The sequence below is a fragment of the Triticum urartu genome, unplaced genomic scaffold (genome assembly GCF_056163025.1).
Source record: "Triticum urartu cultivar PI428250 unplaced genomic scaffold, HENAU_Tu73 scaffold2, whole genome shotgun sequence".
Taxonomy (NCBI): Eukaryota; Viridiplantae; Streptophyta; class Magnoliopsida; order Poales; family Poaceae; genus Triticum; species Triticum urartu.
This window is the reverse complement of record NW_028260368.1, coordinates 12,886,757-12,913,229: the sequence shown is the minus strand read 5'-3', so window position 1 is coordinate 12,913,229 and position 26,473 is coordinate 12,886,757. Positions and strand designations below refer to the sequence as shown.

The following is a 26,473-nucleotide window of genomic DNA, read 5'->3' as shown; positions in this document are numbered from 1 at the left end:
CCTCTAAAGTACCATATTTTTCCTCTGCGCTTTCCCCGGGGCTGCCATATTCGTCTTCTGAGTCTTCCTCTAGAGTTCCATATTCGTCCTCTTGGGTCCTATATTTGCTCTCTGGGCTCCCATATTCCTCTTCTGAGTCTTTCTCTAAAGTCCTATATTCGTTCTCTGGGTTCCCATATTCGTTTTCTGGGCTCCCATATTCGTCTTCTAGGGTTTCATATTCGTATTCGTCTTCTAGGATTCCATATTTAGATTCTTCTAGGGTTTCATATTCATATTCGTCCTCTCGGGTCCTGTATTCGTCTTCTAGGGTCTCATATTCCTCTTCTGAGTCTTCCGCTCGAGTCCTATATTCTTCTTCTAGGGTCCTATATCTAAATTTAACAATTCCTGAACCCTTTTTATCTTTTCTGTATCGGGGATCGTCAAAATAAGCAAAAATAGTATTTCTACGTAAAACACCCATAAGGGGGATTTCAATCGAAATCCCAAAACAGGATATTAGTTCTTTCTCTCTGTTCTTGATGATATTGTAATGGAATGACGAACCTATTTCTTCGCTTTTTCGCCAACAAATCTGAATTATCTTGAAAAATAGAAGGATAGATAAAATTCCAATGGCCATTGGACATGATTCGATCCGACGTTGAATAATCAAGAATTTCCCTATCTTTTTTACCATAAGTATTCATTTGATCTTGATCCTTGTGGAGTGAAAAAGACGCTATACTGGATCTGCACATACTTACTGACAATATCCATAAATGGCTTGTTTTTGGTAATCGGCGAAGATTACCATATTGATATTCGGGCGCATGGTAAACATCAGTACTCCAGTGCATTTCGCCGTCTGATTCAGAATAAATATGCTTTTGTACCCTTTCTTTAAAATGTAAAGTGGACGTTCCGGCACGAATCTCCGCAATTACTTGTTCGGATTTTACATATTGATCATTTTGCACTAGAATCAAGCTTTTTGAGGGAATATTCACACTATATAGAATATCTTGACTCTGAATAGTTACATGCAAGTCTATATAACATAGAAAAGCAGGCTGCCCATGACGGGTACGTGTGGGGTGAACCAAATTCTCATTGAATTTTATTTTTCCATTCGAAGGGGATCGTACAAGGTCGGCAGTACCCCCTGTGAATACTCCGCCAGTATGAAAAGTTCTTAATGTTAGTTGAGTCCCTGGCTCCCCAATTGATTGACCTGCAATAATACCTACGGCTTCTCCCAATTCGACCAGATCACTATGAGTAGGACTCCGGCCATAGCATAATTGACAGATCCAAGAAGTGCTTCGGCAAGTAAAGGGGGTTCTAATATATATTGGTTGTGCTCGAAATGGTTGTGCTCGAAAGGCAGTTATGAATCGATTGACTAATCCAATTCCAATATCTTGATTTCGCGCGGCAATGCATCGTGAACCGATATATATATCGTCTGCTAATACACGACCAATTAGTGTTTGGACAAAAAGTTTTTCCGTCATCCCATTTTGAGGACTTACAGAAATACCTCGGATAGTACCACAATCTCTTCTACGCACAATAATATGTTGAACTACTTCAACAAGTCTACGTGTAAGATATCCAGCATCTGCTGTTCGCACAGCAGTATCTACAACCCCTTTGCGGGCTCCATAGCAGGAAATTATATATTCTGTCAAAGAAAGTCCCTCGCGTAAATTGCTTTGAATAGGTAAATCAATCATTTGTCCTTGAGGGTCCGACATTAATCCTCTCATACCTACTAATTGGTGTACTTGAGATGCATTTCCTCTGGCTCCTGAAAAAGACATTAGATAGACTGGATTAGAAGGATCCGTTATCCGAAAATTTGAATTCATTTCTTGTTTCAAATATTCACTTGTCGCATACCATATCTCAACAGATTGGCGTAATTTTTCTACCGCGTGTACAGCCCCATAATAATAGTGTTTCTCCAAAAGAAAACTCTGTTGTTCCGCGTCTTGGACTAACCATCCCTTAGAGGGTATTGTTAAAAGATCCTCGATTCCTAACGAAATCGATGTAGTAGTGGCTTGATGGAAGCCCAGAGTCTTTAGTTGATCCAGTATATGGGATGTATATCCCATTCCAAAATGATCTATTAATCTGCTAATAAGTCGTTTCATACCAGTTCCGTCTATCTCTTTATTATGAAAGACCAGATTGGCCCGTTCCGCCATACATAAGTACCCCCTTTTCGGCTGAGTAGGATTCGACAATTGCTGAGTAGGATTCGACAATGGGCCTGAGTCAGTGATTCGAAAATTTAATTAACTTAATTGCCTCAATCTCAATCTGGATTCGCGTGGCAAATAATGATGATACTAGGGAAATCGGAATGCCCCCCGAAAGGGGAGGGGCATCGCCGAATCTAACTTTCTTGTTTAGGTAGTGTATGAATAGGCCTGACTAAATCCTTGTATGGCTTCCTCTATTTCTCTATAAAAAGAAATATGACCAAGAGTGGTTCGAATGTATATCGAACGAATTTCTTTTTTTCTATTTCCCATTATTAGATAGTGGGCATAAATCTCATGATAAGTCCCCAAAGATTCATATTGAACTTCAATCGGAACTTCTCTTGACCCAATGACGCGTTGATCCAGGTTCCATCGTAGCCACAAGGGACTATCTAAACTGATTAGTTTTTGTCTATAAGCTCCCAGTGCATCATAAGAACTAGAAAAATGGGGTTCTTTATCTTTCCTATATTTAAAATTATTATTATTATTGTAATTTACTTTTAGATTTGGGTAGTTTCTGCAACTATTATATCTATTTGCACAAATACCTCGACGCTTTCCAATCGTTAATACATAAAGCCCGATAAGCATGTCTTGGGTTGGTACGCAAATAGGATCCCCAATAGCGGGAGATAAGAGATTCATATGAGAAAACATAAGTAAACGGGCTTCTGCCTGAGCTTCCAAGGATAAAGGTAGATGAACAGCCATTTGATCTCCATCAAAGTCCGCATTGAAACCCTTACACACTAATGGGTGTAAAGAAATAGTACGCCCCTCTACTAAAGTGGGTTGAAAGGCCTGTATGCCTAATCTATGCAGGGTAGGTGCTCTATTTAACAGTACAGGATGTCCCCGCATAACTTCTTGAAGTATTTCCCATACAATGGGTTCTTTTTCCCAAATTTTCCTTTTAGCAATCCTTACATTAGAAGTGGCGCGTTTCGTGATTAAATCGCGAATTACAAATAGCTGAAAAAGCTTTATTGCTATCTCTAGAGGTAATCCACATTGATGTAATGAAAGCGAAGGACCCACAACAATGACAGAACGCCCCGAGTAATCGACCCGTTTCCCAAGCAGAGTCTCGCGAAACCTTCCCTCTTTACCTTCAATTACATCTGAAAGTGATTTGTATACTTTATTGTGACCATCCCTCGTCGGTTGCCCGCGGGACCCACTATCAAGAAGTGTATCCACGGCTTCTTGTACCAATTTTTCCTGGCACATTACTAAATCTGCTGGCGCTAATTCACTTCTTTTTAATAGATAGGCAAGATTGTTGTTCCGACGGATAACTCTCTTATAAAGTTCATTAATGTCTGAAGTCACTACTTTATCTCCAGACCTATAAACAATAGGTCTCAATTCGGGAGGAAGAACCGGTAATAAGCACAAAACCATCCATTCTGGTTCTACATTTGTTTGAATAAAATGTTTCGCCAATTGCATGCGTCTAATCAAAAAAACTTTTCTTATTCGTCTTTTTCTATCTTCCCACTCATCTCCACTATACCCCTCGTCTTCTAATTCCTTCCATTCGACCAAAGAATTCTCTATAATAATTCGCAAATCCAAATCTGCTAATTGTTCTCTAATAGCACCTGCTCCTGTCGCAATTTCCCGATTTCGAAATGTTGCAAAGCCTGGGGTAGAAAAAAAGGGAGAAATGCTGTGGTTACAGGATGCAATTTCCTCTTCGAATAAACCTCGTAATCGTAAAAAAGTGGGTTTTTTAGTGCTGGGCCTAGCAAAAGAGAAATCGCCGTATACTAGGCCCTCCAACTTCTTAAGAGGTTTATCTAAAAGATTCGCGATATAACTAGGAAGACCTTTCAAATACCACACATGAGTCACGGGACATGCGAGTTTGATGTATCCCATTTGATATCTTCGTATCCGAGAATCCACAAATTCGACCCCGCATTTTTGGCAAAATCTTTCGTCTTCGTTTTCAGCTCCGCTCGCTCGAGAATTGCCACAAGCGCAAATCCCGCTTTTTATGGGTCCAAAGATTCTTTCGCAAAACAATCCATCTTTTTCTGGTTTATCGGTTTTATAATGAAAAGTAGAGGGCCTTGTGACTTCGCCAACGACTTCTCCATTAGGTAGGTTTTTGTTAGCCCAAGCCTTTATTTGTTGAGGGGAAACGAGTCCAATTTGAAGTTGTTGATGTTTATATTGGTCAATCATAAAATAGAAATAAGAAAAGAATTTATATTTATTCCGATCAAACTTCCTCCCTATTAACCTGGAAGTTCTTTTCAGATACAAGGAAATGATTCAGTTCTAGAGCCAAAGATCGTAGTTCTCGAACGAGCACTCGAAAAGATTCTGGAGGATCCTCATGATTAGGTATTCTTTTTCCCCAGATCGTAGCATTAAGTATTTCTTGGCGAGCTATAAGATGGTCAGATTTATAAGTAAGTATCTCTTGTAAAATATGAGCAACACCAAATCCTTCTAAAGCCCAAACTTCCATTTCTCCTACTCGTTGTCCCCCTTGCTTGGCTCTTCCTCTAACCGGTTGTTGTGTAACAAGTGAGTAGGGCCCAGTAGAACGCCCATGAATTTTCTCATCAACTTGATGAATTAATTTTAAGATATAGGACTTCCCTATTAGAACAGGTTGCTCAAAGGGGTCGCCTGTTCTTCCATCAAATATTCTGCTTTTTCCCGGGTACTCGGGTTCAAATACCCATGGATTTTTTGTTTCTTTACTGGCTTCATATAATTCTGAAAACACAAGTTTTCTTGAAGCCTCTTGCTCATATCTCTCATCAAAGGGTGCTATTCTATAATGTTTCTTTAGCAGATCCCCCGCTAATCCGAGCGAGCTTTCAAATATTTGTCCCACATTCATTCGGGAGGGTACTCCTAAGGGATTGAAGACCATATCAACGGGTGTTCCATCTTGCAAATAGGGCATATCTTGCCTAGGCAAAATTTTGGAAATGATCCCTTTATTCCCATGTCTTCCGGCTACTTTATCCCCAACTTTGATTTCACGTTTCTGTAAAATATATACACGAACCATTATGTCGAGCGGGTCCCTTTGGATCCATTTCACATCGATAACGCGCCCTCTTCCACCTATAGGTAATTTCAGAGAAGTTTCTTTTGAAGTGGAAACCTCAAGGCCAAATATGGCCCGTAATAATCCAGCTTCCGCGATATAAGATGATTCGCTCGCTATCTGAGGCGTTAATTTACCTACTAAAATATCACCAGTTTCTACCCAGGATCCCAACCTAACAACTCCATTTCTGTCCAAATTGCGGAGTAAATGTTCTTCTAGATGTGGTATTTCTTTAGTGATTTTTTCAGCGGAGCCCTGGCTTGTCGTATCCGTCTGAATTTCATATTTCCGGATGTGAAAAGAGGTATAAATATCTTCATATACCAAACGTTCGCTAATTAGTACTGCGTCTTCAAAATTGTAACCTTCCCATGGCATATAAGCTACTAATACGTTTTTTCCTAAAGCAAGTTCGCCCCCAATTGTAGCAGCTCCTTCTGCTAAAATTTGTCCTTTTTTAATGGATTTACCCCGTGGAACCCGGGGTTTTTGGTGCATACAAGTATTTTTGTTAGAGCGACGGTGGTTAACTAAAGGAATACTTATAGTCTTCCCACTACTTGATAAAAGTATCTTATGACTATCAGTAGAAATGATCTTTCCCTCGCGTTCGGCTATAATGGAAACCCTCGAATCTAGAGCTGTTTGGCGTTCCAATCCAGTTCCAACAATGCATTTCTCGGACCGAGAAAGCGGAACTGCTTGGCGCTGCATATTAGAACTCATTAAAGCCCGATTCGCATCATTGTGCTCAATAAAAGGAATGAGAGAACCCCCAATAGAAAAATATTGGAAAGGAAAAATACTTCTAACATGAATCTGTTCCCATGCAATAGTCAAGAATTCTTGACGGTATCTAGCCGGAACAACCTGTTCTTCCTGAATACCTTGATTCAAGGACAAAGAATTTCCTGCTGCTATCATATAATATTCATCTCTATTTGGTGATAGATAAACCACCTGTCTCTCTTTTTTTTCTTTTGCTTTCTCAGCAGATATTTCATAAAACGGACTCTCTATGGATCCCCACAAGTGATCAATTCTCGCATGAATTGTTAAGGATCCAGTAAGTCCAACATTGATTCCTTCAGACGTGTCAATTGGACAAATACGCCCATAGTGACTCGGATGAATATCTCGGCTCCGAAAACTTGCGGTTCTCCCCGTCAACCCTCCAGGACCTAAACAACTCACTTTTCGCCCATGAACAGTTTGTGTCAATGGATTCGTTTGATCAAAAACTTGAGATAACGGGTATGTGCCAAAAAAGGTCTCATAAGTAGTTATTAATAAAATTGAAGTTGAAGTTGGAGTTACCAAAGTTTGGGGAGTCGGTTTCGATTGACGTATGAATACTCTACGAATAGTTTTTTGAACTGCATGTTGTAAACGACCAAGAGCCAATCCGAATTGATCTTGTAACAGATCCGCAACCGAACGAATACGTTTATTTTTCAAGTGATTCATATCGTCATCGTCAAGTATACCCGTTCCAAATTTCATTCCAATCAAATGATCCGTAGCGGCCAATACATCTCGTGGTAACAAGAATGTATTGTTCTGAGGAATATCAAGATTAAGTCTCCGATTCATATTTCGTCGACCAATCCTTCCTAATTCACATTTTTGTTGAAAAAATTTCTTTTGTAATTCCTCGCATAAGGACTCCGAAAATACCAGGTCCCCACCTACACAAGCAAATTGTTGATAAAACTCCAAAATAGCTTTTTCTTTTGACTCAATCCTCTTCTTCTCTTTAGCATTCGGGAAAGACAAGAAAATTTCAGGGTAGGAAACATTATCCAGAATTTCTCTTAGATTCGAACCCATAGCTGATGATAGAACTAGAATAGATATCTTTTGTTTTCTACTCACGCGAGCCCATATCCTTTCTTTTTTATCAATTGCTAATTCCGATCTCCCCCCCCAATCTGATATTATAGTGCCAGTGTAGATAGAAATTCCCTTATGATCTAATTCCGAGCGGTAGTAAATACCAGGACTTAGCAATATTTGATTGATCACAATTCGGTATATTCCATTTATAATAAAGGTTCCTAAGGAATTCATTATAGGAATGTTTCCGATAGAAATGGTTTGCTTTTGCACATCGAAACCAAAAATTAATCTCGCAGATACATATAATTCGGAAGAATAGGTGAGTGATTCATACACAGCATCTCTTTCTTTTATCGAGGGTTCTAGCAGTTGATATCCTTTCGCAAATAATTGAAATGCAATTTCGTGATCTGGATCTTTAATTGTTGGAAACTTGTCAAGTTCTTCTGCCAAGGCTTGATTAATGAACCTACAAAATCCCTCGAATTGGATCTGACTAAATCCGGGTATTGTGGACATTCCCTCGTTTCCATTCCGGAGCATCTTAATCTTAAGTTTCCTGTTTATCAAAGAAAAATTCCATTATCAGCTCACTCTTCATCAATCCCTATGGATCGATCTAGCAATCATGGAATCTATATTCTGTTTACTGAATCACATGAAATTCTAGGGAACTCCACATACGTATTTCATATATGTATTTCATACATATGAATAGAGACCATTTGGACGAAAGTTCGAGTTTGCCAGGGGTACAAATGAAATGAAAATGAATTGATAAAACATTCCTACAAAAAAAATTCTGCCACTTATACTTTATGTTATGATATTCTAATCAGATTGGATGGCAAAGATTTCTCATTTTATCTCCTTTCTATGAATGTAATAAAGCCGTAATATAATATACTAGAAAGTTTGACTTTACTTCGATTTAGAATAGCGTGCTTACTTTAATTTCTCAAAATAATTTGAGGGTTCTTTTTTATTTCGGATCGGAGTAGTATAATTGCTAGAAAATTCAGTATTTCATTGTGGAATTCTAAAATAAAGTAAGTCCCTTTTTTAAGTACATGCCAATCTAGTTATCCACCTCTCCCCATATCCATGCTTTTCTTTTATCGTAATTTCACTTGGGTACGCCAAGATAGTCAGGTTATACTCTATATCAGAGCAAATTTCCTTTTTTTATTCAAGATATTTAATTTAATACTTTGAAAAATTAAAGCATGATTCCCCATAGAGATATGTACATAAAGGGGATCTTTGGATAATAATGCTGTTCGGACCTAAAGTTTACCTATACACGGATTAAGCATAAAGCCATAATATTTTATTATGCCATTGAAGGGGGGGGAGATAATACCGATTTAAGAGTAGTTCACTACTGCAATAAAAAAAAGAGAATTCTAGTTAACGGTTCCAATTTATTCTGAATTTTGCAGCCTGTGAATAGAAATCCACTTTTTCTTCTTTTTCATCTCAATAGAAAGAAATGGGAAGTTTTATTGTGTTAACAATGTATGTTTTAAGATAGAATCTATCGAGGAGAATAATAGAAACTGGATCAAAAAAAGCAGGAATAGATTTTTTGAAAAAGATTGGAAAAAAGTAAGTAGAATTATATTCAAAATAAAAGGGGCTTTTCGTAAGAAAACGTGGATGAATACTTGCTGTTTTCTAGATTTTTGATCGGATTTTTTGGCGGCATGGCCAAGCGGTAAGGCAGGGGACTGCAAATCCTTTATCCCCAGTTCAAATCTGGGTGCCGCCTGATCAATAAAATACTTAGGTTTTTTTTATAGTGCTGATCGAATTCGATAAATTTTTACTTCGCATAAGTTCGGGCAAGAGAGTAACTGGGCCTGCCGATACTGGGTTTAGAGAAACCATACCATAGTTCTATCCTCAAACTAGGGTTAGGGTTTGTTTTGACGGTAGTGGCCAAAATGGTTATCAATAGGGGTGAGGTAGTGTTTCCTTATTCTTTTATTATATGAATTTGAATTGGTTCTTAATTGAGATTCGATTTGATAATTTTAAAATACGAGGATAAGATGTCAGAAATCTTGGTATCCAAAGAAAGGTCCCTAAGGGGCATTCTTTTTTTTTTTCAATCTAAGATTCAAGAAGGGACTCCACGAAAGAATATCAAGACTTACTAATTATTATACATTTTTTTATCGTACATCTTATGTTACCTACATACACTAAAGTAAGGACTACTTAATTCTAACGAGAATCAGATTAAATAGGTCGATCAAAAATCAATTTAGGAGTTGTATTATGGATAAAATCTCTTCATTCTTTCATAGAATGATACAAAGCAAGGCTGCAGGGTTTAGGTCAAAAATAAACATTAGGTAAGGTAGGTATCCAATAAATATTTATCTATCGATAATTTTATGGTATATTCGGGCGTCCTTTGCTTAAAAAAAAAAAAAAGAGTAACAAAAGGAATAAAAAATCTTCCTATTCCCGCTTCTTCTATTCAGGACATCATTCCCGTACTCTTTCTTTTTTAAGGAAAAAAGGGCTATAGTATCTCGTATTTTTAATGCTCTCTAATTCTACCAGAATTCCTATAAGAATTTGTTAGGAGTAAATTCCTTGAACTGATTGATCCATGGCCTTAGGGCGGAATCCCTTTTTGACTCTGTACCCTTGATTCCACTATGATTATTGATCAATAGTAGAATAATCCCTTCATAGAAATAGGAGACATAATTTAGATGGATATAGTAAGTCTCGCTTGGGCTGCTTTAATGGTAGTCTTTACATTTTCTCTTTCACTAGTAGTATGGGGAAGGAGTGGACTCTAGGGATACTACTAATTGATTAAGTAATCAAATTGTTGTATCAATTCTTTTCTTTAATGGATCATTTTGCATTAATCATTTTGTCAAACGTTATTCTTTAATCTTTTTCTTTAGTTTTGTTTCACTCCTGTAAGAAACTCTTGTATTGTAAGTTGTAATGTAAGAAAGAGCCATTATACCAATTCAGAATTTCTACTAGAAATGACGAATGGTTAAAAAAAGTTCTATACATAAGAAAATTAGACTTTCTTCCACGGAACTATTCACGGCATATCACACATTTTCCATTTCCTTTTACTTTTTACTATAGTCTATTCTTCATATTATTTTTCTTTCCTTCCATGGATTCTTTGGTCAAGAATTGTCTTAGATTTTTTTATTTTGACCTGATTGAAATTAAGTGGATGCAATGAAAAAAGAAATTGAATTAGACTACTTAACTATTTCAATCTACTAATCTATTCTATGTAGATTCAAAGATAATATAATAGAAAGAATCTAAAGTGTCGTAGAAAAAACTATATGTAGTTCTTTCTACCACACTTTAAGATTCCAACCAGATCCTTTCATTTAAGACTTGGATTTTTTTTATTTAATCCCTTTTTAATTTCTTCAATGATTAATTGGAATTCCAATTAATTATTTTGGCTGACTGTTTTTACATAAATAATAAGTAAAAAAGAAGTAGGAACTAGAATGAACAGTGCAGTAGCAATAAATGCGAGAATATTGACTTCCATAACCTCTTTATTTTTTATTTTCACAATAACTCGGGATGTAATCCCATGGAGAGGAAAAAGGGGTATCTTGTAAATTCAAGGGTAGGGCTTGCATTCTGATAATACTGAATCAATTCAATATTATGAATATCGGATCTATCAAATCAATTCATGGATGAGAGTTATATTTCACGGATGAGAGTTATATAGTATAACATAGGAAGATCCTCTATCCACACTAAGACCAAAATGGGTTTTTTGATTGGATTAGGAATTCCCTCTTTTTTAATCCTTTTCTACTTTTTCTTTTCTATATCTCTAACCCACGAGCTTTCTTAATCTTATACTTTCTTAATCTTATACAATTTCCCTTCCTTTTTCTTATAGTTATACATACAATTATGTATGTATTATATGACCAACTTTCACTTTCTATGGGTCACATAGACATCCAAATAAGCAGTAGAAGTGAGATGGGGAAAAGAGGTCTGAAATAAAAAGGGAATACGATTTATGTATGGATTCCGGTAAAATACCGGTACTCTATTCCATAAGAGTGGAATAGGAAATTAAGATGAGGATGGTATCATCATAAAGAAAGATAGAGTAATATAATATCCTAAATTCTACTAATCCACATATCGTATGTGTGTCTTTCTTTATCGATTGGGAGTAGTGAAAAAAAAATTCCTATATGCCCTCCCTCCCTCTTTAATGAGAGATGCAAAATAAAAAAGTGAAGTAAGGGTGCCCTGTGGGTATTTGATCTTGCTCCCTGCCCCTTTTTTTCATGGAAAAAGGAAATATCAATTTCTCCATTCATTGAACCCTAGTTCGGGACTGACGGGGCTCGAACCCGCAGCTTCCGCCTTGACAGGGCGGTGCTCTGACCAATTGAACTACAATCCCCGCGGGGTGTATGGCATACCCATTCTTAAATAGAACCATAAGAAGATTCGATTCGTCTTTCGTACTCTAAGAAATAGACGAATCATATACTACATACCCACATATTATATTATACGTGGGTATAGTGAGAGTGACATAACTAGTATGTCGTGATTTTTTATCACTAAAAATGGATAATAATCCAGCCTTCAATAAGAAAAACTCTTTTGTTTGTAAGAAAGGAATGAGAGAGATATGGATTAGAAAAAAAAATTTCCCTTTTTTCTTTATCTTTTATTTCTATAGATCAGACATTTTATTTTATGGAAGAAAAACAAAAGGATTTAGTTCATACTCACGAAGCCCTAGATTTTTGGTTTGGGCCGAGCTGGATTTGAACCAGCGTAGACATTGTCAACGAATTTACAGTCCGTCCCCATTAACCACTCGGGCATCGACCCAGGAAGAATTTATTCTAGGGTTTTTGCTAATCTATGATTAACCTCCTTTCATAATACTCCCTACCCCCAGGGGAAGTCGAATCCCCGCTGCCTCCTTGAAAGAGAGATGTCCTGAACCACTAGACGATAGGGGCATCACTAGACGATAGGGCCATATACAACCGCTCGTGATTATACTATAATCATAGTATGAGCAGTTTTTTGGAATTGTCAATATACTCGAAAAGTATAAATAGATCCAAAGCAAAGAGTTTTTCCAACTTTTCTGTTATGTTTTCATCTAGGATTTTTTTTAGTTGATCGTTATAGATTAATTCTCCGTGCTTCATTTAGTGTTCATACCAAAAATGCATCCATCCCGCACTAAGTCATAAAATTCTCTAAAAATATAGAGAAAGTTTCAAAAACAAAGAAAAAAAGTGAATCAATTTAGTAGAAAAGTACTCTATCAGATTCGAACCAACGACTTACGTCTTAGCACGAGATTACTCTACCACTAATTTAAAAAGCCCTTTATCGGATTTGAACCGATGACTTATGCCTTACCATGGCATTACTCTACCACTGAGTTAAAAGGGCTTTTTATTTAATTCAAAAATTAGCCACTTGGATTTCCCATTATGGGTCTACTGCATAATGTACATATTATATATATAATATATAGAGATAGAGAGAGAGACATTATGTAGAGATTGTATATGTATATATCGATATCTTGAGAGCTCAAAATAAAATTAATAAAAAAAAACATACCCTACATAACATATCCAACTCTTCTTGGTTCAGGGTTTTCCGTTTCCGAAGACTAGTAAAATAGGCGGATTCTGGAACCCCAAGGATTCAACGGTATATGGATATGGAAAATATAAGATTTCCGATCCTAGCGGGAAAAGGCGGGGAACAGATACCCAATAGGATATAGGATCCTTGGGAGGAACTTTTGGTAATGGCCTTGATCCTCTATGCTATTTTTTATGTGTTCTTAGTTCTATTGAACTTTTTGCATTCTTTTAAACAAGAATCTAATAAACTAGAATTGAGTCAGTGGAAAAAAGGAGAGAGAGGAAAGTGTTAAATGGAGAGAGTCGACTAATCAGAGACTTTTAGGATCTTCTTTACATCAGGTAAATCTGTCGGCCCTGTCCGTTTTTTTCTTTAAGTTACGACTCTTTGCTGCTTACTTCTATCAAGCCATAGGGAAAGTCTATGATGAATTTGGAAAACTCATCTCACTCTTACTCTATGGCTCGGACTTAATGGGGGAAGAAAACATCTTCCATAATTTCTTTTTTGTTCAATTCTGGACAAAAAAGAAAAGGAAAAAAGGAATTTATAGGGACAGTGTTACCCCCTATATCCCCTAGTTTATATTGTAGGAATAATAAAACAATTTAGCAGTCTGACACACTTACGTCCTTGCAAAGTAAATAATTATTATTGTAGTCGTAACCGTAGAATAGGATCCTAATCAAAATAAATACATTTGGTTCAGGCGCTATTAGCATGGTAAGAAAAGATTTTTTTTACAGACCAGAGGGGCTATCTAAATCCTAAAGTAAAGGCGAGCGATCGAAGTAGAAGTACCAACGGCTCAGTGTCATGAACCTTCTCCATCTGATTCAATAAGGGGGAATTAGCCTTCTTGTCAAATGGCTATCCTTGACAAAGGGTACCATTTATACCATAATCTACAATGTAGCGGGTATAGTTTAGTGGTAAAAGTGTGATTCGTTCTATTAATAACTGAATTTGAAATGATATACTTAAGGCATCCTTAAGTTTTTTATTTTTATATTCCGATGAAAACTTTAGTTCTTATAAAGGATTAAATCCTTTTCCTCTCAATAGCATATTGAGGAAGAATATACATTCTGGCGATTTGTATCCAAAGACTAATTTAAATTGCATCCAAAATAAAAATAGGATTATGAGTACAGAGTCGCGAAGCATAATTTTGCATTGGATTAAGTATTCCAATTTTGAAAATATGAGTAAAGGATCTATGGATGAAGATACAAAAAAGTTGATTTCCAATCGTAACTAAATCTTCTTAAAATAAGGAATAAGGAAGCCAAATAGCTAAAAAACGATAGTTTTGGTTTACTAGAACCATCCGCATATTGTTTCAGCTCGGTGGAAACCCAATTCTTTTCCTCAGGATCTCTTGAATGAAATTAGGGAACGAAGTAAGTAGATTAGATGAATTTAGATAGAATTTCTATCTCCTACTCTATAAGGATCATCTAGAAAGCGGAGAGCTTTGGTTCCATTCAAATAGAAAAGCTGACATAGATGTTAAGTGGTGAGAATATCCATAAAGGAGCCGAATGAAATCAAAATTTCATGTTCGGTTTTGAATTAGAGACGTTAAAAATAATCAACCAACGTCGACTATAACCCCTAGCCTTCCAAGCTAACGATGCGGGTTCGATTCCCGCTACCCGCTCCATTCTGTATAAAAGGAGTATTCTATTTGTCTAGACATGTTAGAGGCTTGTATTCAAGCCTTTTTTGTCCACCAGTTTCTGGTACTCCAGAGCGGAGTAGAGCAGTTTGGTAGCTCACGAGGCTCATAACCTTGAGGTCACGGGTTCGATTCCCGTCTCCGCACTTAGCAGTCTGTATAAAAGGACTATTCTATTTCTCTAGATATGTATGGTAGAGGGGCGTATCCAACCCTTTTTTATTCATTAGTTCCCGGCCCTAGAGGGCAAAATTGAGCAGTTTGCGAAGTCACTTGCCTTCAAAAAAAGAAGGCGCAAGGCCTCTCCCTACCCTGCAGAAAATAAAAATGAAACGAAAGGGACAGTCTACCTCTCCCTTCCCTTTAAAAAAAGTTTGCCCGTTGTTTGTCTCAGTTAATACCCAATTTTTGGAGCTCTGTTGGCGAGTTCTATTTCTGCCTCTGGAGCGCCCTCTTTTTTTGAGTGGGATGCAAAGGAAGGGTAAGATAGTAAGGGATACGGCACTAGACTAACACCTAATTAATACTTAATTTAATATAAGTAGTTAAACAGTTAACTAGACTAAACTTTTTATCATAGTACTTTGATAAATTAAGCGGGCGAGCGGCGGGAATCGAACCCGTATCTTCTCCTTGGCAAGGAGATATTTTACCATTGAACTACGCTCGCTACGGTATATATTTTATAGCGTATATCCGCCTGGGTCGACCTTCTATGTCTGGGTCGACCGTTTCATTTCATTTTCTATTATATTAGAGTTTTCCTTTTTTTATTATCTGTCAATGAATATTCTAATGGGAATGGAATTTCATAATACTGAAAGAGAAGAGCTAGCAATTCGGAACGCAAATTGCGTTTTAATACGTCTCACTATTCTAATTTTTTAGAAGAAATGGCCTTTATTATTTCTTTTTTATGGGGTTAATAAATATTAACCAAATTTCATTTAAGAAATGAGAGAATTCAGAATAGCTACGAGAAAGACTAGTCCAATCCATAATGATGTACCGGAAAATACAACATTTTTATTATTTGACCAACCATCAGGAGAAGCAAATACAAGGGGTACACTAATTACTAAGACTGAGGAAGTCGCAATTAATGCAAAAACAGCTAATTGGAAAGCAATAGTCATATTTCTAATCCTCCAAGCTACCATCAAATAAAGTTGACTACATATTTGATCCCTCACTTAAACCAAAATTGTAAAAAAATACAAGAAGTAGGAGGGGTTTAATCATGAATCCATTGATTCTTCTCTTTAATTCAAATTTATTACTTAAACCGCTTTTTTATTTGGATATGGGGGTGAGAAGAGATTATTTACTCTTTATTTCACAAGCGGGTATAGCGGATCCTGTATCCGTGTATACAGTATACAGAGATATATCGAAAAGGAACTTGTATCTGATATCTTTCTAGAGGCTAATAAATCTTTTTATTTTTTATATGGCTATGTTCTATTTGTAGGAGTAAAATAAGGATTAGGCTGTGGAGAGATGGCTGAGTGGTTGATAGCTCCGGTCTTGAAAACCGGTATAGTTCTAGGAACTATCGAGGGTTCGAATCCCTCTCTCTCCTTTTGCTTATTGAATACGTTTGTTTCTTTCATTTTTATTTATTTTTTTTTTCTGTCCCTTATCTTTCTTTCATAAAAAGGAATGAATGGCTCGGCTAGATGGAATAACCGAGCCAGAACAGAAAAAAAGTAGAACAGGTATAAATAAGAAAATCTTAGTTAAGAGGGTTCATGTAAAGAACAGGTTCCAAATCACGATCGATTCCCTTTTCAAAACCTGCTGCAGCAGCTCGGGCTCTTCCTGCATGCCATAAATGGCCCACAAAAAAGAAGAATCCTAGAACAAAATGAGAAGTTGATAACCAACTTCTAGGAGAGACATAATTAACTGCATTGATCTCGGTAGCTACGCCACCCACGGAATTTAAAGAGCCTAAAGGAGCGTGGGTCATATATTCTGCTGAGCGTCGTTCTTGCCAAGGTTGTATGTCTTTTTTCAACCTACTCAAGTCCAAACCGTTGGGGCCCCTTAGAGGTTCTAACCATGGAGCACGAAGGTCCCAAAAACGCATAGTTTCCCCTCCAAAGATAACCTCCCCAGTTGGGGAACGCATTAGATATTTACCTAAACCTGTGGGTCCTTGAGCGGATCCCACATTAGCTCCAAGACGCTGGTCTCTAACTAGAAAAGTAAATGCTTGAGCTTGAGAAGCTTCTGGCCCGGTGGGTCCATAAAACTCACTCGGATAAGCTGTATTATTGAACCATACAAAACAACAAGCGATAAAACCAAAGACAGATAAAGCAGCTAAACTATAAGACAAGTAAGCTTCTCCAGACCATACAAATGCACGGCGAGCCCATGCGAAGGGTTTGGTTAAAATATGCCAAATTCCGCCAAATACACAAATAAAACCCAACCATACATGCCCACCAATTATATCTTCTAAATCATCTACACTAACAATCCACCCTTCTCCACCAAAAGGAGATTTTAGTAAATAACCAAATATAACACTGGGACTAAGGGTCAAATTGGTAATTTTTCTTACATCTCCCCCCCCAGGGGCCCAGGTATCATATACACCGCCAAAATAAAGAGCCTTGAGTACTAGAAGAAAAGCACCTAGACCTAACAAAATTAAGTGAATACCCAAAATTGTAGTCATTTTATTTCTATCTTTCCAGACATAACCAAAGAATGGAAAAGATTCCTCAAGAGTCTCGGGTCCCAGAAGCGCGTGATAAATGCCACCGAAGCCTAAGACTGCGGAGGAAATTAGGTGAAGTACGCCAGATACAAAGTACGGAAAAGTATCTAGAACTTCCCCCCCTGGCCCTACTCCCCAACCTAGAGTAGCTAAGTGTGGAAGTAAAATCAACCCTTGTTCATACATGGGCTTTTCTGGTACGAAATGGGCCACTTCAAATAGGTTCATTGCTCCGGCCCAGAATACGATTAATCCGGCATGAGCTACATGAGCTCCAAGCAGTTTACCGGACAAATTGATAAGTCTGGCATTCCCAGCCCACCAAGCAAAGCCGGTGGTTTCTTGGTCACGACCAGCTAAAACGAAAGTTCCATTAAAGAGCGTTTCCACGTGGTAGAACCTCCTCAGGGAATATAAGATTTTCATGAGGCTGATCCTGAGCTGCCATCCACGCACGAATACCCTCGTTTAAAAGAATATTTTTGGTGTAGAAAGTCTCAAATTCAGGATCTTCCGCTGCACGGATTTCCTGGGAAACAAAGTCATAGGCACGTAAGTTCAGAGCCAAGCCAACTACGCCAATAGCACTCATCCATAAACCGGTGACGGGTACAAATAGCATAAAGAAATGTAACCAACGTTTATTGGAAAAAGCAACACCAAAGATTTGGGACCAAAAGCGGTTAGCAGTGACCATTGAATAAGTTTCTTCAGCTTGAGTTGGGTTAAAAGCACGGAAGGTATTTGCACCATCACCGTCCTCAAATAGAGTGTTTTCTACGGTCGCTCCATGAATAGCGCATAGCAGAGCCGCACCTAATACTCCGGCAACTCCCATCATATGAAATGGGTTCAACGTCCAATTATGAAATCCTTGGAAGAAAAGGATGAATCGAAATATCGCTGCTACGCCAAAACTCGGCGCAAAGAACCAACCAGATTGCCCCAGTGGATAAATAAGGAATACAGAAACAAAAACAGCAATTGGACCAGAGAATGAGATTGCATTATAAGGCCGCAATTGAACAGACCGAGCAAGTTCAAATTGGCGTAACATGAAACCTATTAGTGCAAAAGCCCCGTGGAGAGCTACAAAAGTCCATAGACCGCCTAATTGACACCAACGAGTAAAATCTCCTTGTGCTTCGGGCCCCCATAGTAGCAACAAAGAGTGTGCTAAACTATTGGCAGGGGTAGAAACTGCTGCGGTTAAGAAATTACAACCTTCCAAATAGGAACTAGCCAATCCATGGGTATACCAAGAAGTTACAAAAGTTGTCCCTGTAAACCAACCCCCTAAAGCGAAATAAGCACAAGGAAAGAGCAATAGGCCAGACCATCCTACAAAAACGAAACGGTCCCTTCGTAACCAGTCATCCATAGTATCAAATAGATCATTTTCTTCTTTAGGAATTCTACCAAGGGCTATAGTCATAGTGATCCTCCTATTCAATTACTTCAACCATTTCCGAGCACCTCATATCACTTTCCAAGGCATATGATAGTTTTATTATCTGTGGACGATTTCTTTCTCGTTCAATGCCCTTTTTCAATGGTCTCGAAGAGAGAAATTTCCCATTTTTATCTATGGAGTCACAGTCACAACCGAGGTCGTGGTAAATCCATGAATTTGATTCGATTTTTTTTCTTATACTATTTATTTGTTTTTCTTATACTATAGAAATAGAAATAAATTGTTTTTCTTATACTATAGAAAGAAATAAACCTTTGAATTCAGCATTATTCCAAGACTCCTATTTCAAAGTCTATCTTTTAAGGGAAAAATGCAAATAAAAGTAACCCTTCTTGTTCCCATTCCCTCTCTATTGCATGGGTGGAAGAACTAAAATAATAGAGGATTCTGAAAAAAAAAAATGGACCTTCGAAATCCAATTTTATGTGTAGCGCAAAGGAGTTGCGATTTCTTCTTATTCCTATAGAACATCTAGTAACAAGAATATGAAATCGTAAATAGCGAAAAATTCTTGTCTTGCGCGGTCTAAGTCTAAGGAAATAAAAAAAATTCGCTTATACAATTTCATCTACATCGAATTTATATATCAGAATAGCGGATAGAGGCATCATTAAAGGAGTCAGGTCTACTTACTTTATGCTTCTTTCCAATTTTATGGTGGATTTGATAAGAACCCTTTTTGCTTTCTTGATAAATAATCGACAAAAAAAGCGTTTTTTTTATATAACCTGCTTGTTTTATTATAATTATAACAAGTCCTATATGGAAATGCCCGCTAAAGAGAAAATCTATTTGATTGTCTCTCGGCCAATATCGATTTTTAGAAAGAAAAAACAAGAATTTTCTTCTTTTTTTATTAACATTAAGAAAAAAGAATATAATTAAAATGGAATTGGCAATATAATTTTTATAGACTTTTGAAAGAAAAAAAAGGGGTTTTTTGCAACCGTTATTTCTTATTTCTTGCCTATATCATATCACGGAAACCTTTCGCTTTGGAACGTGGAGAGATGGCTGAGTGGACTAAAGCGGCGGATTGCTAATCCGTTGTACAATTTTTTTGTACCGAGGGTTCGAATCCCTCTCTTTCCGCTCCCTTGGATCATTTGGGACTTTCGAATTGGAAAGAATTCTGACCCCCGGATTTTCTCATAGATAAATGTACGAAACAAATCCAATAAGAAAAAAAAAAACTGAATTTTTACTCCTCGCGTCCAGGATTCCGTCCTGGGTCATTAGATAAGAATCCAAAGATAAAGAGTGAAACAAAGAATATCACTACTGTATAAACAAAAAGTTTGAGAGTAAGCATTACATAATCTCCAAGATTTTTTTTTAAGGAATAGATTACCAGTTTTTCCTTACCACACGGATCCACTAGGATGGTTTTTTTTTATACCTAAAAATGCAAAAAAGAATTCTTGAAAAAAATTGCAAGAATTCTTTTATAATAAGCACTCTTATCAATAGCAAAAATAGGGTTAGGTGGTTAGGTATTGTGTAGGTACCTTTAGGTACCTGCTCAACCTAGGTGCAGGGGAGTAGAAAGGCTGATCCAAATTTATTGCTGTAGCTACCCATTCAATGTAGAAGAATTTAAATTTTAGAATCGAAGGTTCATAATATAAAAATATAAAACTTCTCGGCTTTTACCCATTTTAAAATTTTTTTGGAATGAACACATCATTCAATTTGGCATACAGAGTACTAAAGATTTCATCGAAAACTTACAGCAGCTTGCCAAACAAAGGCTAATAGAAAAAAGAATAGAGGTATAACAGGCATAATATCCACGATTGGATTGAAAATAGCATAAGCTTCGGGTAATTTGGCAAAGAAAAAACTAGTAGGATAAAGAACAGAATTAAAACAGATACAGGTTAAACTAAGTATATTAGGCATAACAAGCATTTCATTCTTGTAGAGTAAATAATTGGATTTTTCTTGAGTTATTTTTTTAAGGGAAAGAAGGAAAAGGCAGATTCAAAATCTTTTTTCTTCGGACTTTCCCAAACACAAAATACCTCCTTGTATTCGCACTCTCAAATGAGAGTGGAATAAATTCGACTTTCATATAATATCTTAATAGAATTCCATGTAATGATCAATGCATTTTTTTGATTCTATATTATCCGCATGTGTAGAATACTAGCAAGAGAATATCCCTCCTTTTTTATGTAATTGAAATGGTATTGACGAATAACAAATAAACATACTAGTGTTTATTAGTGTCGCATAAAACCCGAAATGGGGCGTGGCCAAGTGGTAAGGCAGCGGGTTTTGGTCCCGTTACTCGGAGGTTCGAATCCTTCCGTCCCAGATTGTTTCTGATGAAACAAACGGTGAAATCATATAGTATTCCGTACGAGACAAAAGTTTATTAAAGAGAATAATGATATCTTATTCTTTCTCAGAAAACATAATAAAGTCTTAAGTCCAGTCAAATTGACTATCTTTATTTTCATGAAAAAATGGGATCTATCAAGCACATTCAGGATATGCCTCTACTATAAAATCACTTAGTCATATTTTTTTCTTCCTTTTGGTATTCGAGTTGAAGAAGTACGAGAATTCTATAACTACCAAAAACTTTCAATCTTTTCATTGGAATAGTTTATTTAGTTATTATAGTTAATTGTTTTTGGTACTGAAAAAATATATTACTACTAGAATTCTAATTCTAGTAATTAAATTAATTAAACTTTTTTGGAGGTTGATAGTTTATTTATTGAGGAAGAGTCAATCCTTCTTTTCTCACTTCAAGATTGATCATCTCGAGCCATCCGTTGAGGGTGGAAATTTAAGAATAAATAAGTTTTAAGCAAACTTGTTTAGTCGTCTTTTTCAAACTATGTTTCATTCATATGATAGAATTTTAATATGGGTTTAAATAAATTGGATCTTGGCGGAGGCTTCCCGGATAAATACTTACTTTCTTTTATCCATATTGCTCCATAGATAGCAAGTTTTAATTAGTATAAAAAAACTAAACCAATGACTATTCATGATTCCATCCATATTGGATCAATTCTCTATACCACTTTGCAATGAAAAGAGGAATGTTTGTTATGGTAAAACTTCGTTTAAAACGATGTGGTAGAAAGCAACGTGCGACTTGAAGGACATGATCGATTGTGGATTTTGCTATCCATCATTTTCCATAGTAATGAAAATGCTCTTGGCTCGACATAGCCTGTTCTATTCGTTCCGAACCAAATTTGCGCTGGGTTTAAGTAACATAGTACACGATGGAGCTCGAGAGGACAGAATTTTTTTTATCAAGGGAAAGAATCTAGGGTTAGTGAAAACTAATAAATTAGGCCAACTTTGTCAGTCTATCCTTAATATAGAAATAAATCGAAAGGTTAAAATAAGAAGAAAGTCCAATAAAAGTATATCAGAATCAATCCCTCTTATTAGATTTCTATAGAAGAGATAAATGCTTTATCGAAGGAAATAAGAAAAAAGGGTATGTTGCTACTCTTTTGAAAGAAAAAAATAGGAATTCCCGAAGTAATGTCTAAACCCAAGGATTTCACAAATCAAAGATAAAGGATTCCAGAACAAGTAAACACAATTTTCAATTGTCTCAACAACAGAGTTGGATTAGAATAAGGAATAAAAGTCAATTCGTTCGAAATGAGACAAAGAAAAGAGTTTAAAGACGACTCAAAAATTTTGGAAGGATTTTGCCTTCGAAGTTTGTCAGGCAAAATTAGCCCACTTGAGTCATGAGTATAAATGAAATTTGTTTTTTCTGTAAGGAAATTAATGCACGTCATAGTCTAATTTCTATTATTATCGACAGAAATTCGAATCATTTTCTCGAGCCGTATGAGGAGAAAACCTCATATACGTTTCTAGGGGGGGGCGTTGTTTATCTACATCTATCCCAATAAGCTGTCTATCGAATCGTTGCAATTGATGTTCGATCTCGAAGAGAAGGAAGAGATCTTCAAAAAGTAGGTTTTTATGATCCGATAAAGAATCAAACTTGTTTAAATGTTCCAGCTATTCTCTATTTCCTTGAAAAGGGTGCTCAACCAACAAGAACTGTTTATGATATTTTAAGGAAGGCAGAATTCTTTAAAGAAAAAGAAAGAACTTTGAGTTAATTGAAGAACTAAATGAATCAAAAAATAGGATAGGAGAAGATTATTAGTATTCCTAGTTGTCTAATTATTTAGACACAATTTACCTCTTTTTTAATCCTATTTGGATTTATATTATATCGTGCCAATCCAACATAAGCCCCTATTTTATTTACTTTTTCTATCTAATTTGTTTTCTTACCATTGTATTTCCATTGACAAAGGTCTATTGAACAAATAGAATTTGTAGATAGATGGGTCTCTTTATCCTCACTCCATATTCAATTTTTCCGCCTACACTTCGCTCAAATGATAAGGGTGTTCCTCTTGCATGTATTCTCATACAATATAATATATATTTTTTATAATATATATTTTTTGTTAATAAAAATCGCTAAAAATAAGGAGAATTTGGCCATCGTGATTAGGGTCGCTCTTTTTTTAACTTTACTTTAGTGGAATTTCACCGGACCTGTTCGTTTTGGCATTTGAGTGTTTTTCATGGTCGATAAAAAAAATCTTTTGATGTCTTGCTAGTTCAATGTTTTGACAGAAGCGCGCGGTGTAATTCCATTGATTTTTGGATTTCGATCGTATCTAAGATCCTTTTTTTATCTGGGTTGCTAACTCAATGGTAGAGTACTCGGCTTTTAAGTGCGACTATGATCTTTTACACATTTGGATGAAACAACAAATTCGTCCAGACTCTTGGTAGAGTCTAGAAGACCACGACTGATCCTCAAAGGTAATGAATGGAAAAAATAGCATGTCGTAATAAAATCAATCTTTTTTGAATGGAATCCAAAATTACGATTTTCTGGGTCTAATGAATAAATGGATAGAGCCTGGCTCCAATTCTGGTAAAATAAAAAGCAACGAGCTGAACTTCCTAATTGGAATGATTCCCCGCTCTAATTAGACGTTAAAAATAGATTAGTGCCGGATGCGGGGAAAGGTTGGGTTTTCCTATGAGTGGACCCTTTATTTTTTCTTTTTTTTTTTAGAAATCCTAATTATTCTTGATTATGGATTGAATAAGGGATGTTATGGATTGAATGTGTAAAAGAAGCAGTATATTGATAAAGAGGCTGTATTCCAAAGTCAAAAGAGCGATTGGCCTGCAAAAATAAAAAACTTGTTCTGTTCTTTTTTTTTAATTAGAACAAACATAAACTAATTGGGTAGAAAAGGAGCAGAAAAAGATCTGTGGATTAGACTCCCTTTCTTTCCAGGGTTTGTATTAAAAATGCAACACCCTGTTCTGACCATATTGCACTATGTATCATCATTCGATAAACCGAGAAATGCTTCTTCTCTCTGATTCAAGTAGAAATACAAATGGAAAAATTCGAAGGGTATTCAGAAAAACATAAATCTCGTCAACAATACTTTGTCTACCCACTTCTCTTTCAGGAATATATTTATGCATTTGCCCACCATTATGGATTAAATGGTTCTGAACCTGTGGAAATAGTTGTTAGTTGTAATAACAAGAAATTTAGTTCACTACTTGTGAAACGTTTAATTATTCGAATGTATCAGCAGAATTTTTTGGATAACTCGGTTAATCATCCTAACCAAGATCGATTATTGGATTACAAAAATTATTTTTATTCTGAGTTTTATTCTCAGATTCTATCTGAAGGGTTTGCGATCGTTGTGGAAATCCCATTCTCGCTACGGGAATTTTTTTGTCTGAAAGAAAAAGAAATACCAAAGTTTCAGAATTTACGCTCTATTCATTCAATATTTCCCTTTTTAGAAGACAAATTTTTGCATTTGGATTATCTATCACATATAGAAATACCCTATCCTATCCATTTGGAAATCCTGGTTCAACTCCTTCAATACCGTATCCAAGATGTTCCATCTTTGCATTTATTGCGATTCTTTCTCAACTATTATTCGAATTGGAATAGTTTTATTACTTCAATGAAATCCATTTTTTTTTTTCAAAAAGAAAATAAAAGACTATTTCAATTCCTATATAACTCTTATGTATCAGAATATGAATTTTTTTTGTTGTTTCTTCGTAAACAATCTTCTTGCTTACCATTAGCATCTTCTGGAACTTTTCTGGAACGAATCCACTTTTCTAGGAAGATGGAACATTTTGGGATAATGTACCCTGGTTTTTCTCGGAAAACCCTATGGTTCTTTATGGATCCTCTTATGCATTATGTTCGATATCAAGGAAAGGCAATTCTTGCATCAAAAGGCACTTTTTTTTTGAAGAAGAAATGGAAATGCTACCTTATCAATTTCTGGCAATATTATTTCTGTTTTTGGACTCAGCCGCGAAGAATCCATATAAACCAATTAGCAAACTCTTGCTTCGATTTTATGGGGTACCTTTCAAGTGTACAAAAAAGTTCTTTGTTAGTAAGGAATCAAATGCTGGAGAATTCATTTCTAATAGATACTCGAATGAAAAAATTCGATACCATAGTCCCCGCTACTCTCCTCATAGGATACTTATCAAAAGCTCAATTTTGTACTGGATCGGGGCATCCTATTAGTAAACCCATTTGGACAGATTTATCAGATTGGGATATTCTTGATCGATTTGGTCGGATATGTAGAAATCTTTTTCATTATCATAGTGGATCTTCGAAAAAACGGACTTTGTATCGACTAAAGTATATACTTCGACTTTCATGTGCTAGAACTTTAGCTCGTAAACATAAAAGCACGGTACGAACTTTTATGCAACGATTGGGTTCGGCATTTTTAGAAGAATTTTTTATGGAAGAAGAGCAAGTTTTTTCTTTGATGTTCACCAAAACAACTCTTTTTTCTTTCTGTGGATCACACACTGAGCGTATTTGGTATTTGGATATTATACGTATCAATGACCTGGTCAACCCTCTTAATTAATCATTAGACGAAATTAAGAAACAGGAAAGGGTTGATAAATGATCAAGAAAAAACTTTTCTATTTTTCATTCTGAAATGTTCTTTTTATTATAATAAAGAGTAGGTGAATCAACTTACTAATTAAAAAAATTAGTAGAACTTCCTCTTTGGAATAGAAATTGGCTATTTCTACATAGGGAAAGTCGTGTGCAATGAAAAATGCAAGCACGATTTGGGGAGGGATTTTTCTCTATTGTAACAAGGAAGAATTATCTACTCCATCCGACTAGTTCCGGGTTCGAGTCCCGGGCAACCCATATAGAAAAGACCCATCAAAGTTTTTCACTTTGACTCACTTCATTTACAAATACAAAATTATTGGTTTGGTTAATTTAGTTATATGGATAGCTAATCTTTGGGCTGACTTGGTTGACATTGGTATATAGTCTATGTTATACTGTTAAATAACAAGCCTTCTATTATCTATATTCTAGTTAATACGTGTGCTTGGGAGTCCTTGCAATTTGAATAAACCAAGATCTTACCATGACTGCAATTTTAGAGAGACGCGAAAGTACAAGCCTGTGGGGTCGCTTCTGCAACTGGATAACTAGCACTGAAAATCGTCTTTACATCGGATGGTTCGGTGTTTTGATGATCCCTACCTTATTGACCGCAACTTCTGTATTTATTATCGCCTTCATCGCTGCCCCTCCAGTAGATATTGATGGTATTCGTGAGCCTGTTTCTGGTTCTTTACTTTATGGAAACAATATTATCTCTGGTGCTATTAT

General features: G+C 36.2%; 7 non-coding genes across 7 annotated transcripts; 4 read left to right on the top strand and 3 right to left on the bottom strand.

Annotated features, from left to right (window-relative positions):
* Positions 1-8,879: 8,879 nt before the first annotated feature.
* Positions 8,880-8,950, top strand: TRNAC-GCA (transfer RNA cysteine (anticodon GCA)). The gene has a single exon. It is a non-coding gene; the product is annotated as a tRNA-Cys (tRNA).
* A 3,031-nt stretch (positions 8,951-11,981) lies between these two features.
* On the bottom strand, positions 11,982-12,063 carry TRNAY-GUA (transfer RNA tyrosine (anticodon GUA)). Its single transcript has one exon. It is a non-coding gene; the product is annotated as a tRNA-Tyr (tRNA).
* A 507-nt stretch (positions 12,064-12,570) lies between these two features.
* TRNAT-GGU (transfer RNA threonine (anticodon GGU)) lies at positions 12,571-12,642 on the bottom strand. Its single transcript has one exon. It is a non-coding gene; the product is annotated as a tRNA-Thr (tRNA).
* Positions 12,643-14,600: 1,958 nt separating this feature from the next.
* Positions 14,601-14,674, top strand: TRNAM-CAU (transfer RNA methionine (anticodon CAU)). Its single transcript has one exon. It is a non-coding gene; the product is annotated as a tRNA-Met (tRNA).
* A 452-nt stretch (positions 14,675-15,126) lies between these two features.
* Positions 15,127-15,197, bottom strand: TRNAG-GCC (transfer RNA glycine (anticodon GCC)). Its single transcript has one exon. It is a non-coding gene; the product is annotated as a tRNA-Gly (tRNA).
* An 824-nt stretch (positions 15,198-16,021) lies between these two features.
* Positions 16,022-16,109, top strand: TRNAS-UGA (transfer RNA serine (anticodon UGA)). Its single transcript has one exon. It is a non-coding gene; the product is annotated as a tRNA-Ser (tRNA).
* Positions 16,110-19,736: 3,627 nt separating this feature from the next.
* TRNAS-GCU (transfer RNA serine (anticodon GCU)) lies at positions 19,737-19,824 on the top strand. Its single transcript has one exon. It is a non-coding gene; the product is annotated as a tRNA-Ser (tRNA).
* The last annotated feature ends 6,649 nt before the right edge of the window (positions 19,825-26,473 follow it).